General features: G+C 43.2%; 1 non-coding gene across 1 annotated transcript; it reads left to right on the forward strand.

Annotated features, from left to right (window-relative positions):
* Nucleotides 1–5,850: 5,850 nt before the first annotated feature.
* Nucleotides 5,851–5,980, forward strand: LOC136307231 (small nucleolar RNA SNORA44). The gene has a single exon (XR_010725894.1). It is a non-coding gene; the product is annotated as a small nucleolar RNA SNORA44 (small nucleolar RNA).
* Nucleotides 5,981–14,290: the final 8,310 nt, after the last annotated feature.

Below are 14,290 nucleotides of genomic sequence, written 5' to 3' on the forward strand. Positions count from 1 at the left end.
TGCTTTCTGTGCCTGTGAGCACTCTTCCCAAAGGATGAAGATTAAATAGATTTTAGATTTCTTCTGTGTCATTAAAAAATGACAGGAGAGATGACAATGATAATCAACCAATGGACCCTTGCTACCTCCCCAGGGTAAATCTGTCAACAAAGGCTAAAACCTCTGGCCCCTTAATTGTTCTTATATCAGCGAAAAGTGTGTGTCTGTGTGTTTGTACATTTCTCAATAATTTTTAAAAGCTTTATTTGTGCAGGGATAGACTCCACTTTCATTTCAAAATGTATGGTCTTTCACCAATGGAACAGAATAGAAAACCCAGAAATAAAACCACATATATATAGTCAAATAATTTTTTTTTTCATTTTTCTGAAGCTGGAAACAGGAAGAGACAGTCAGACAGACCCTCGCATGCGCCCGACCGGGATCCACCCGGCACGCCCACCATGGGGCGACGCTCTGCCCACCAGGGGGCGATGCTTTGCCCATCCTGGGTGTCTCCATGTTGCGACCAGAGCCACTCTAGCGCCTGAGGCAGAGGCCACAGAGCCATCCCCAGCATCCGGGCCATCTTTGCTCCAATGGAGCCTTGGCTGCGGGAGGGGAAGAGAGAGACAGAGAGGAAGGAGAGGGGGAGGGGTGGAGAAGCAAATGGGCGCTTCTCCTGTGTGCCCTGGCTGAGAATCGAACCCGGGTACTCCTCACGCTAGGCCGACGCTCTACCGCTGAGCCAACCGGCCAGGGCTATAGTCAAATAACTTTTGATAAAGGGGCCAACAACACACAATGGAGAAAAGAAAGCCTCTTCAATAAATGGTTCTGGGAAAACTGGAAAGCCACATGCAAAAGAATGAAACTGGACTACAGTTTGTCCCCCTGTACTAAAATTAACTCAAAATGGATCAAAGATCTAAACATAAGACCTGAAACAATTAAGTACATAGAAGAAGACATAGGTACTAAACTCATGGACCTGGGTTTTAAAGAGCATTTTATGAATTTGACTCCAATGGCAAGAGAAGTGAAGGCAAAAATTAATGAATGGGACTACATCAGACTAAGAAGTTTTTGCTCAGCAAGAGAAACTGATAACAAAATAAACAGACAGCCAACTAAATGGGAAATGATATTTTCAAACAACAGCTCAGATAAGGGCCTAATATCCAAAATATACAAAGAACTCATAAAACTCAACCACAAACAAACAATCCAATAAAAAAAAATGGGAGGAGGACATGAACAGACACTTCTCCCAGAAAGAAATACAAATGGCCAACAGATATATGAAAAGATGCTCATCTTCATTAGTTATTAGAGAAATGCAAATCAAAACTGCAATGAGATACCACCTCACACCTGTTAGATTAGCTATTATTAACAAGACAGGTAATAGCAAATGTTGGAGAGGCTGTGGAGAAAAAGGAACCCTCATACACTGTTGGTGGGAATGTAAAGTAGTACAACCATTATGGAAGAAAGTATGGTGGTTCCTCAAAAAACTGAAAATAGAACTACCTTATGACCCAGCAATCCCTCTACTGGGTATATACCCCAAAAACTCAGAAACATTGATACATAAAGACACATGCAGCCCCATGTTCATTGCAGCATTGTTCACAGTGGCCAGGACATGGAAACAACCAAAAAGCCCGTCAATAGATGACTGGATAAAGAAGATGTGGCACATATACACTATGGAATACTACTCAGCCATAAGAAATGATGACATCGGATCATTTACAGCAAAATGGTGGGATCTTGATAACATGATACGAAGTAAAATAAGTAAATCAGAAAAATCCAGGAACTGCATTATTCCATACGTAGGTGGGACATAAAAGTGAAACTAAGAGACATTGATGACAGTGTGGTGGTTACGGGGGGAGGGGGGAAGGGAGAGGGAAAGGGGGAGGAGGAGGGGTACAAAGAAAACTAGATAGAAGGTGACAGAGGACAATCTGACTTTGGGTGATGGGTATGCAACATAAGTGAATGACAAGATAACCTGGAGTTGTTATCTTTGAATATATTTATCCTGATTTATTGATCTCGCCCCATTAAAAATAAAATTATTAAAATATATATATATATATGGTCTTTCTAAATAATATCCAAAAATACAAGTAGTGATTATCTCTTGGTAATTATGGAATTCTTAGAAATTATGGAACTATTTCTATAAGTAATATCTATTTTTGATGAAGTACATATTACATACACACATTACATAATGTAATTTTCACAACACCCCACTGAGCATGCACTATTCTCCCAGTTTACAAATGAAGAAACTAAGGCTCTGGGATATTAAATAAATCACCAAGTTACTGCTATGGGTTGAATGTCTGCTTATGTCTCCTCAAAATTTTGAAGTCCTAACCCCCAATGTGATAGTATAAAGAAATGGAACCTTTTGGAGGGTATTAGGTCATGAGGATGGAGCCCTCATGATTGGGATTAGTACTCTTATTTTTTAAAAAGGCACAGAGATATGATTCCTCTTGCCTATATAAGGACATAGCAAGAAGGTGGCCATCTGGAAACCAAGAAGAGAGCCCTCACCAGGAACCAACTCAACCAGCACCTTGATCTTGTCCTCCCAGCCTCCAGGAACTGTGAAAAAGACATGTCTGCCATTTAAGCCATCCAATCTATGGTATTTTTTTTCTAGGAGCTCAAGATAAGATAGTTATACATCCAGGAAGTAATGGAGCAAAGACTGGATGCAAAGTCAGTACCCTTTCTACTGCACCTGACTGCATCTCAGCAGCAATCTACTTTGACCAACCAGTCTGGGCATAACAGCCTATAATATCCTTATGTTAGTGTGGCTCATAGAGTTGACAAAGCACTTCCACATCCATTGCTTACTTTACAGTGTGTCATAAAAAGCTGGGTCCGGAATCTTTAGACCTCAAATACTAGATCCTAATATCCACTACACAGACCTATCATTGCATATTATTTCTATCAGAAACAAACTGGTGAAACAAACTTTAAAATCATAACATGCGGTGTGTCTGAGGATGCAGGGACATTGCCGTACTCTACGTCCTCACTGAACATGCCACATGGCGTAAACTTTCTGGAAAATAATTTAGTAACAAACGTTTTAAAAGTCCACAACCTTTGACCCAGTAACTCAGCTTTTAATACTATTGATATATATATATATAAATATATATTTAAGAAAGGGGTGAGAAATGTGCAGAAAGATTAGTATAAGGGGTATTCTTTATAAGATATTAAGTAAGAGTAAAACCTTGAAAATAACCTAAAGATCCATAAAATGATTGACTAAATAGATCATATATACACATATAAATGTATATATCACAAAATCCATTACATATGTCATCACCAAATATGGAAGGATATATGGAATGTGCCTAATATAGTTTAAGTGAAAAAGAAAATCACAAAATAGTATATAAAGTATGATTCCAAATTTTGTTTTAACAATGTACCTTACATATAAATGTGATCAAACATAAACACACTTACTATTAACAATAGTTGCCCCTGGCTGAGTTATAGGTGATCTTTAATTTTCTTTTTTCTTTTTTTTGTTAAGTGAGAGGAGGGAAGACAGAGAGACAGTCTCCCACATGAGCCAGACCAAGATCCTCCTGGCAACCCCCATCTGGAGCCAATGTTCTGCCCATCTGGAGCCATGCTCACATCAAGCTATTTTTAGTGCTTCAGGCAGAAGCTGGAGGAAGCCACCCTCAGCACCTAGGCTCAAAGCACTCAAATCAATTGAGCCATAGCTGTTAGAGGGGAGGAAGAGAGAGAGAGAGAGAGAGAGAGAGAGAGAGAGAGAGAGAAGAAGAAGAAGAAGAAGAAGGAGGAGGAGGAGGAGGAGGAGGAGGAGGAGGAGGAGAGGAAAAGCAGATGGTCACTCCTCCTTAGTGTCCTGATCAGGAGGAATGAAACCAGAAACTTCCACATGCCAGGTCTACCCCTGAGCCAAAAGCCAGAGCCTACATTTTTCTATAGTCTATATGACTGTCTTTTCTAATCAGAGAAAAAGAAAATAGAATGTAATTTTTAATTTATAGTATTTTATATTTGTACAGGAAAGCCTCCCCACTAATCATTTATTGGCAAAGGAGCCCAAAATACCCATTCATACCCCATGCCACCCCACGCACAGCCTCAGATCCAGATCGGAACTCATGCCCATCTGCCTTATTATTATCATCATTCCCATTGTTCTTGAAATTTTAAGTCTTTTCAAAGGTTCATAAAACTTCTGTGGTATCTTCAAAAGTAAGAATTCTGTCTTAGTCATTTCCGTGCCCCCAGCGCCAAGTATACTGCTTAACACAAAGTAACTGCTGAATAAGAGTTCATCAATTAAACAAGTAAATCACCAACCTTCTAGTCCCCCAGTCAGATTATCACTTTTCTTCCTCAGCCCTTCTCATGTTAATTAGATCAAGAGAAATCATATAGCAGCGTGGGAGAAAGCATGGCTTTGTTTCACTTCCTCTTCTTCCAAGAGTGACTCGGTTCCTTGTATATCACCACATCCACACCTACTCCATCCATTCCCCCGTGTCACTCGTCAAGGACATGATGGCCAAGGAAAAAAGCCCATGTCATCGAGCTCTTAGGGAACCTGGACAAACTCAGGAGTGAAGCACATGACCTCATGTTCTCTTGACCGCCTGGGCCATTTCACTCTCAGTGTAACAACGGGCATGTGGGATCTGATCAACGTTCTTGGCCAGGGTCATCTGTCCCCTGTGCACCAAATCCCACATAAAGTAGCAATTCAGAATCCCCCTCAGGATTGCCAGGAAGCCGTCCAGTCTAACAGAAGGTCACAAAGGGCCAGGCCCTGCAGAAACAAAGGGGAATGCTGCTGTGCGTGGCTCTGCCAACCACTGGCTGTGTGAAGGACAGGGTGGTGGCAGAGTGCCCATCCTGGTGAGCTGATGGGAAGCAACCAAGAAAAGCATGTGAGGCAAAGCCCACCCACTTATAACACTTTTTAAAATTGATTTTTTAGAGAGAGAAGGGAAGAAAGAGAGAGAAAGAAACTTCAATTTGTTTTTCCATTTATTTATGTACTCATTGGTTGATTCTTCTACGTGCCCTGACTGGGGATGGAACCCACAACATTGGCATGTCGGGACAAAGCTCTGATCAACTGAGTGACCTGGCATGGTCCTGCCCAAACATTTTGACTCACTAATGCTACTCGAAGAAATTTATTCTACAGAACCACTTCCACATGTATGCAAAAGTACATGAAAAAAATCTATTGATCACAACAGTGTTTGTTTTAGCAAATGAATCACAAACAACTTAAATGTCAAGTAATAGGAAACTGGACATAATATGAAATGCTAACCAAGTATAAAAATACCAGCTAACCCTCGTAGCACTCATATGACATATGTACCAGGATCTGTTGTAACTACAACATGTGTTAAATCATTTAGTCTTCCAATGAGGTTACTGTCATTAACACCACTTTACATGAAGAAACTAACACACAGAGCAGTTAAGTCACAGTCACTCAGCTAATATGTGTTGGATCCAGGATCTTAAGAAACAGGGTATGAGTCTAAAGGCCACACTATTAACAATACATCATATAACACCAACGTGTGAGCAGGACCCAAAGTCAGCCATGTGGCCAGTACAACGCATGACCACTAGCAAGAATGAGGTCAGCTTTAATGTCCTGTGATAGAAAGATACATGCAATGTAAATATGTCTTCTTAAGTGAGGGGGGGGGAGAAGGACATTGCAGAATAAGCTATACATTCCCATTTTTACTTTTTAAAAATCTAGACAAAAATAAATGCATAAACAAAAACATCTAAACATGTCCACCACGGCATGTTTCCAAGGGCTGCGGCTGGTTGTAGCCATGGGCTCCCCAGCTGCCTGGAAAACAACCTGGAGACACTCTGACAGCTCAGGTCGGCTTAACTCCTGCAGCTGCCGTTCGCCTTTCCTATAATAATGTATACAAAAGCATAGAGTAAAAAAGAAATAAGCATGCTCACCAGCTTGCTAACAGGGGTTACCTCTGGGATAGGGACTGGAAGAGGTGGTGGGGAGGCTGGGAAAACTGTCACAACCTATCTTAGTCCCCTCCATATTATGCAAATTTCATGAGCGTGTACTCCTTTGGTAATTCGGAAAAGAGAAGAAAAGAAAAAGAAAAGAAAAGAGAGTGGCCCAGGGAAGGCCCATCAAATATCAAACTGCTATGCGAGGAGACCGGTGTAGGGGACCTACTCTTTAGGATAGGGGCTTCATTTACAAAAAGGCAGAGTCATAGATGCTAAACACACGGGTCCCAAGCAGGAATGTGACTGGTTGTGCATGCAACCGGTCCTGTGTTCAACTGCCAATCTGCTCTCCATTAAGCCCATTGTCCTATTTGCCCAAGTCTGTGTTTGGATCAGAAGAGGCAAAGCACACAAGGTCAGCCAGACCATGTCCACATGGGGCAATGTTCAAAATGCCCTGGTACTTGTGCTCTTGGGACCTCTAACTCGTGGTTACCTTGAAGACTTTTCTTGAAAGAGATCAGGGCAGGAACTGCTGATCCCAGGCTGAGGAATAAGCTTTAGAAGGCTTTGTGATGAGCAGGGTGACACCTCCCATGGCAGGCACCTCATGACCAAGCTTTATACGGTTGTCCTCCTGTGCCATGTGGCTTTGCTGTGTAATACTGACCACGCCCCTTACTCTTTCTGCCTCAATTTCCTCATCTACAACAAGAGGACAAATAATCTGTCTTCTTTCTAACCAGGTTTTTAAGAGGATCGAGTGACATGAGGGAGATAAACATCTATGGAAGAGACTGTCAATTATTCACCACTATCCATTCTCCCCCCCCCTTCCCTCAGCAATAATACTCCAAACTCCAGCGAAACACACACTGCCCAGCCAGAGACTACAGTGCCCAGCCTTCACTGCAGCCACATGTGGCCGGCCAAGCATCCATTGCTTGCCAATGCAACACAAAGAGAAATGATATCTGCGAGCTCAGGCTATGCCTTTAAAAAGGAGCTGTTTGCCCTGCTTTCCCCTTTCCTTCTTCCTGCAGATTGGACTTGGACTTGGTGGTGATGAGTCAGTCATATTTGACCTTAGAGAATGATGGATGAACAAAATAAAAGATGTCTGGGTTCTGCACAACCTCATGAACCTACCACCCCTGGGCCACCTACCAGCTCATTTTTCTAAGGGAGAGAAATAATCCTTCTATGTTATTAAATCCAGTGTTATTTTGTTCTCTCGTGGAGCAGCTAAACCAATATCTTAACTATTGCAACATCCTTTGCATGTATGAACTGTCATGCTAAGACATGACATTGTTCTTATTGTTAATGACATCTGCTATCTTCATTTGACCCTTGTTGTCACATAGCAGTCACCATCTTATTCACAGGACCACAGTTTCCGCTTCTGCAGGTCTGGAAGGCTGCACAACCTCACGTCAGTTGTCTTCCATTCACATGTAAGAGTGGCTCCTGGCGCCCCCAGCACAGTTCCTTCTGTCTCTGCACGAAGACACCCTTGTAACTTTCTTTCAGTTGAGTGTCTGGAAGCTGGGCAGATACCAGGTCAGAGCCCCTATGATAACTAGCCTCATGTGTGATGTTTTTCTCAACGTGACTTGCAGCAAGCAAAGAGACCATCATTTTACTTCTAAATACACTTCAATCAAGCAAACTAAGCATTTCAATTGAAAAGCTTGCTTGAGATGGGGGGGTGTTGTTTTGTATTTTTTATTAAATTTATTAGGGTGGCATTGGTTAATAAGATTATATAAGTCTCAAGTGTACATGTCTGTGATACATGATCTGTATGTTGAATTGTGTCTATCACCTAAAATTAAATTCTCTTCCATCACCATACTTTGACCCCCTTTCCCCATTCCTGCCCCCTCAGCCTCTTCCCTCTGGTAACCACCATGCTGTTGTCTGTGTCTATGAGTTTCAGCTTTATATCTCACATATGAGTGAAATCATATGGTTCTTAGCTTTTTCTAACTGGCTTATTTCACCTAGCATAATATTCTCCAGATCCATCATGTTGTCTCAAATGGCAGTATTTCATCTTTTCTTATGGCTGAGTACTATTTCACTGTATATATGTACCACATCTTCTTAATCCAATCCTCTATCAAGGGACACTTTGGCTATTTCCATGTCTTGGCCACCATGAATAATGCTGCAGTGAACATAACAGTGCATATATCTTTGCAAATAAATGTTTCCAATTTTTTTTAGGTAAATACCCAGTTAGAGGGATTACTGGGTTATATGGTAACTCCAGTCTTAATTTTTTGAGGAACTGCCATACTGTTTTCCACAATGTCTGTACTCATTTGCATTCCCACAAACAGTAGATGAGGGTTCCTTTTTCTCCACAGCCTCTCCAACACTTGTTATTACCCATCTTGTTGATAATAGCTAATCAATCTAACAGGTGTGAGGTGGTTTCTCACTATACTTCTGATTTGCATTTCCCTAATAGCTAGTGAAGTTGAACATCTTTTCATGTATCTGTTCGCTCTTTGTATGTCTGCATAGGAGAAGTGTCTGTTCAGGTCCTTTTCCCATTTTTTTAATTGGATTGTGTGTTTGTTTGGTGTTGAGTTTTATGAGGTCTTCATTTATTTTGGATATTAACCCCTTTGTCAGAGCTTTAGTTTGCAAATATCTTCTCTCACTCGGTCGGTTGCCTTTTAGTTTTGTTGGCAGTTTCTTTTGCTGCGCAGAAGCTTTTATGTTTGATGTAGTCCCATTCATTTATTTTTGCCATTATTTCCCTTGCCTTTGGGGTCAAATTTATAATATCTTCTCTAAGATCAATGTTCATAAGTTTAGTACCTATGTTTTCTTCTATGTAATTTATTGTTTCGGATCTTATATTTAGGTCTTTGATCCATTCTGAATTAATTTTTCTACATGGGGACAAACTATAGTCTAATTTCATTCTTTTGCATGTGGTTTTCCAATTTTCCCAGCACCAGTTATTGAAGAGGGTTTCTTTTCTCCATTTGTTTCTGTTCCTTAATGCACATACACAGAGATGAACCTGCTATTTCTGCTTTGGGGGAGGGGTGGAGGGAAAAATAACTAAAAGGCAATCTCATCAAGGATGTTGACTTCTCCTCAGACCATCTTGCCCTCCAGGACCAGCCATCCTGAAATACATGTCGTTTCCAAACTGACGTGCTCTCCCATCCCTGAGGACTTGTACACTTCACCATCCCTTGCACCGATCTGTTAACTCCTATACCCTCTCCGCATCTCAGTTTATACACCCACCCTCCAACAAGCCTTTTCTGACCCTCCAACACCGGGTTAAGTAGCCTGCATCACTCTGACTGCTCTGTATTAGAATCATTTCTTTACTTGCCAGTGTCCCCACTGGGACTATAAGCGTCTATAATGTAGGGAGTGTGTCTTATCCACCTCTTTATGTCTGGCTTCTAGTGTGGGGTCTGCTACAAAGTAGACACTCAGTAAATACTGGCTGAATGAATAAAGGCATTATCCCGCACACACACACACACACAAAGGTCCTAGCAGTTCTTGTTCTGCACTGAGAAAGAAACGGCAAGCCCTGATAAATAAGGCAGCCCAATGATAGGATGGTTACCTCCTATAGTGCCCACACATAATGCATTTTAGAAACCTATGGAGGTCTGGTTCCAGACGTGGAAGCTTGGACAACAAAACTTGGCCCAACTGGATGTGAGACTCAGGATTATTAAACCTTGCCCACCTGGGTTTAGTGATCCAGCATCTGTCTGTCTGTTAGTATACTTCTAAAGAAATTTCTCCCTTTTTTTTTTTTTTTTTGTATTTTTCTGAAGCTGGAAACAGGGAGAGATAGTCAGACAGACTCCCGCATGCGCCCGACCGGGATCCACCCGGCACGCCCACCAAGGGGCAATGCTCTGCCCACCAGGGGGCGATGCTCTGCCCCTCCAGGGTGTCGCTCTGCCGAGACCAGAGCCACTCTAGCACCTGGGGCAGAGGCCAAGGAGCCATCCCCAGCGCCCGGGCCATCTTTGCTCCAATGGAGCCTTGGCTGCGGGAGGGGAAGAGAGAGACAGAGAGGAAGGAGAGAGGGAGGGGTGGAGAAGCAGATGGGTGCTTCTCCTGTGTGCCCTGGCCAGGGATCGAACCCAGGACTCCCACACGCCAGGCCGACGCTCTACCGCTGAGCCAACCGGCCAGGGCGGAATTTCTCCCTTTAAAACAGAGTGTAGCCCCCCTCCACTCCAGCAGCAGGGAAGCAGTAGGGAAGTGGCCGTCAGAGATTTGCTCAGACCTGCTGAAGCGTCACGCGGTACCTCTTGCCGACTACATTGCAACTGGGTGCTGATGGTGAGGTTTCAACAAGAGCTGTTTCAGTGGGATTGCAAATGTGCTACTTGAATGACTATTCGTATTAGCTCCGTTTTAAAGGTCCCGGGTCATGTCTCCACCTAGTCTGGTGTTTATTTAGTGTTCACTATTAGAATGAGTAATAGGCCCCTTAGATTCATGACAGATTGTTCTTTAAACATGAGACCCATCAGCATGCTGCCCTAGAGCTCCAGGTAAGCAGAGAAAAATTCAAGGGTGTAACCCCTCAGCCCCGCAGGAGTTTGTAAAATTGGAGGTCAGTGGCAGGGTAAACGAGTCTGAAAATAGCTCTGGTGAAAAATCTGCTCTGCGTGTAGAACCCATTTCTGCTGTAGCTGCTTGAGATCTTCCACGAGGCCCAGATCCCTCCCACTGAGACGGGCGGGAGGTAGGAAGAGTGGATTTAGCACTTACAGCTGACTTGGGAACACCAAATTTGGATGAAAGTAATTCTTTTTTTGGAGGGGGGCGTTAATCCAAAGATGCCTTCTTCTACACCGCTGAGAGCACAGAAACAGATATGCACTCTCACCTTTGTCTTATTGATAGAGAAAACAAAGCATAGAGAGACTGACAGCCTGAGCGACACAGGAGATACTACCTGGTGAGTCCATCACAGCAGTTAGGGTTCTGGAGCCTAGACTAGTCCTGACCACTAGCTCACGTGAATGACACAGTGCCTGGGACATAAGCCATAGGCATACAATCCATGTCTACTGAACGAATAAATGAAATCAACTAATTGTGTCTCTTAACCCCAGAGATTACTTATAAAACTGCAGTTTATATAATACAATCTCAAGACAATTCCTTCTCATTCTTTGAAAATTCTTCTCAGTAGTAAATTATCATTGCAAAATGTAATTTCAAGCCATATAACAGATAAAAATGTTTTTATTATTGAAAGGAAAGTATAGCCTGACCAGGCAGTGGCACAGTGGATAGAGTGTCGAACTGGGATACAGAGGACCCAGGTTCAAAACCTCAAGGTTGCTGGCTTGAGCATGGGGTTGCTGGTTTGAGCATGAGATCGCAGACATGACCCCATGGTCACTACCTTGAGCCCAAGGTCACTGGCTTGAGCAAGGGGTCACTTGCTCTGCTGTAGCCCCCCATTCAAGGTACATATGAGAAAGCAATCAATGAACAACTAAGGTGCCACAATGAAGAATTGATGATCGTTTCTCATCTCCCTTCCGGTCTATCTGTCCCTATCTGTCCCTCTCTCTGACTCTCTCTCTTTGTCTCTGTCACAAAAAAAAAAAGTATAACTTTTTTGAAGTTCTCACAGAATGCATAGACCTCAGATAATACCAGCAAACCCCAGTTGAAGAAAGACTGGGCAAGACACTGAGCCCTCGATGGCTGACCAGCCTGAGTGTTGTCCCTGTGACGTCTGCAGCACCCTGACCTGGTTGCCTTTCTCCCAGGCTCTGAGGGTGGTGATGGCAGTGTGATCGTGGCCAGCCTCCCACTCTAAACTGAAAGGACAACTGGCGATGCCAGGCAGCGAGCACACAAGAGGGCTGCGGAGAACAGTGGGTGAAGGCACCGCTGCTTAGCCGAGCTCCCGGCCAGCTGCACATTCTGATGAGGCCCCGCTAGGGAGGGGGAGTATGAACTGGGCCTGGGAACACGAAGGGGACTTGGTGGCACAGAAAAGGAGGAGGAGGGCTCTGACCACGAAGAAAAGGGAGTCTCTTCCTTTCTTGTTGAACCACTGCCTCCCCTTAAATTGGATTTGCCGGCGAAGACGGACCCTGAGGACACGCACCAGAAGTCTGCCCCAACCTCAACAGGCTGAATGGGCTCTGAGTGATGCCCAACCAGGAAAAACACACTAGAAATATAATTTAAATCTAAAGAAACATTTATTCCTCAAGAAAAAGAGCATCCTAGCAAGGTGGAAGAAAATTACTCTTTTCCAACACTTCCCGTCACCTTTTCCCTGCTTCTGAGAATAAAATCTAGTTTCGGCACCAGGTCCCACTCTCCTCAAGGTGTGGGGTTTGTCTTCCGAGTCTGAAACTGCCCTGCCTGTTTTCTCATGTGTGCTAACCACCCGCTCAGTCTCCCTGCACAGTAGTGCCTTGAGGTCAACTGTAGTGTCTTTGTCATGTTTACTCCCATGTCTAACTGCCCAATCAGATCCAGGCATTCGACACATGTTTGCCAAAAGATTATCGTGTAACCAATGAATGCCCAGAGTTCTCCCAGCCTCTCTCTTCTGCCATGTCAAAATTTACTCCTAAGAAAAAAGCTGATACATTCATCCCCCTGAAGATATAACTAACACCACTTAGTTGCCCTACTCCCAGAAGCATTTTAAATCCCAGGTAAATAGGGTTTTTTGTATATTCACAGATTTTTTTGTAAACTCACAAACAGATTTGAGAGACAATTCAAGGCTAAAGAGGAGATGTTCCTAAGCAAAGAGGTATATTTTAGTAAGGCTCGCTCTAAAGCTAGCTCTCATCAAAAAGATGAAGTGAGATTTAGGCATACTTATAGAAGGACAGGAAGGTCCTGTGATAACAGATATGAGCTGCAAAGAGCAACCTTCAAAAAAAAATTTGCAGTCTACAGCCTAGCAACACTTATTAAGATGAGATTTAACCAAAGACTATAAAATCTTAAATGGCAGATAATAAGGTCAAGCCAACTTACTATTTTCAGCTCAGAACAGATGACAAGACAGGAGGACGTAAATGGGAATTAAAGGGATTCGGAACAGATCAGAAGGTTACCAAAAATAATCAATGGCTGAAATGACTTTCTGGACTCGTTCACTTGTGCTGAAAATATTGGGTCATTGAAAAAGTAATGAGATGATATTCTTGGGAAATGGAATAGTTAAAATGAATGAGTCCAGATGGACCCAAAGATTTTAATCATTCTGAAGAGAAACACTTGCTGGGACACTCGCTCCTAAAGCAAGTTGAAATGTCATTCTAGGGGGATAACAAGGTATAGGAGAGGAGGACTCCACCTTTTACGTTCCCTGGGTGTTTGCAGCTCCTACTGAGTTAGAGTGCTGTTCAATGCCAAGGGGCTTCATGAGAGGGGTGTCTCGACAGAAAGAATGGGCAAGACAGCCACTAAGGATATGGAGCCTTGGAGTTCATTCTCAGCCAGGCTCCCAACCAAAGGTAACATCTTCTCCATGTTCCCACAAGCAACACACCTTCCAGTGCATGGGGTCCGGACAGTTCGGGGCAGCCCAGTCTGCTGTTGCGCAGCTCCAATTGTTAGACAGCCAAATTGTTTCCTGCAGGGTAGGCCTCCCTCGGGTTTCCCCGGTCTGGTTATGTTCTTTGCAGCTATACTGCATGTGCCTACTTCTCCATGGTAACGCAGCAAATATTTAAAGGCAGCAAAAGTAAAGCTTTCTCTTTTCCAAGCTACATATCCCCATTTCCTTCCCAGACTCTTTGCTCTTCCTAACCAGCATCCTTGAAGACTCTAAATGTTCAACCATGTATACACACAAATGTACATGTACATACCCTAAAGTGAGTGCCCCCAATTGAACACATATCCTGACACAAAGCTGAGCAATGTTATCAACTACCTTCCTTAATCTAGAAATGCCTACACTGCTGACCTGTGGTGGCGCAGTGGATAAAAGCGTCGACCTGGAAATGCTGAGGTCGCCGGTTTGAAACCCTGGGTTTGCCTGGTCAAGGCACATATGGGAGTTGATGCCTCCAGCTCCTCCTCCCCTTCTCTCTCTCTATCTCTTCTCTCTCTCTCCATCTGTCTCTCCCTCTCCTCCCTAAAATGAATAAATAAAATTTAAAAAAAAAAAGATTAAATTAAAAAAAAAAGCCTGACCTGTGGTGGCGCAGTGGATAAAGCGTCAACCTGGAAATGCTGAGGTCGCCAGTTCGAA

This window comes from Saccopteryx bilineata, chromosome 5 (genome assembly GCF_036850765.1).
Source record: "Saccopteryx bilineata isolate mSacBil1 chromosome 5, mSacBil1_pri_phased_curated, whole genome shotgun sequence".
Taxonomy (NCBI): Eukaryota; Metazoa; Chordata; class Mammalia; order Chiroptera; family Emballonuridae; genus Saccopteryx; species Saccopteryx bilineata.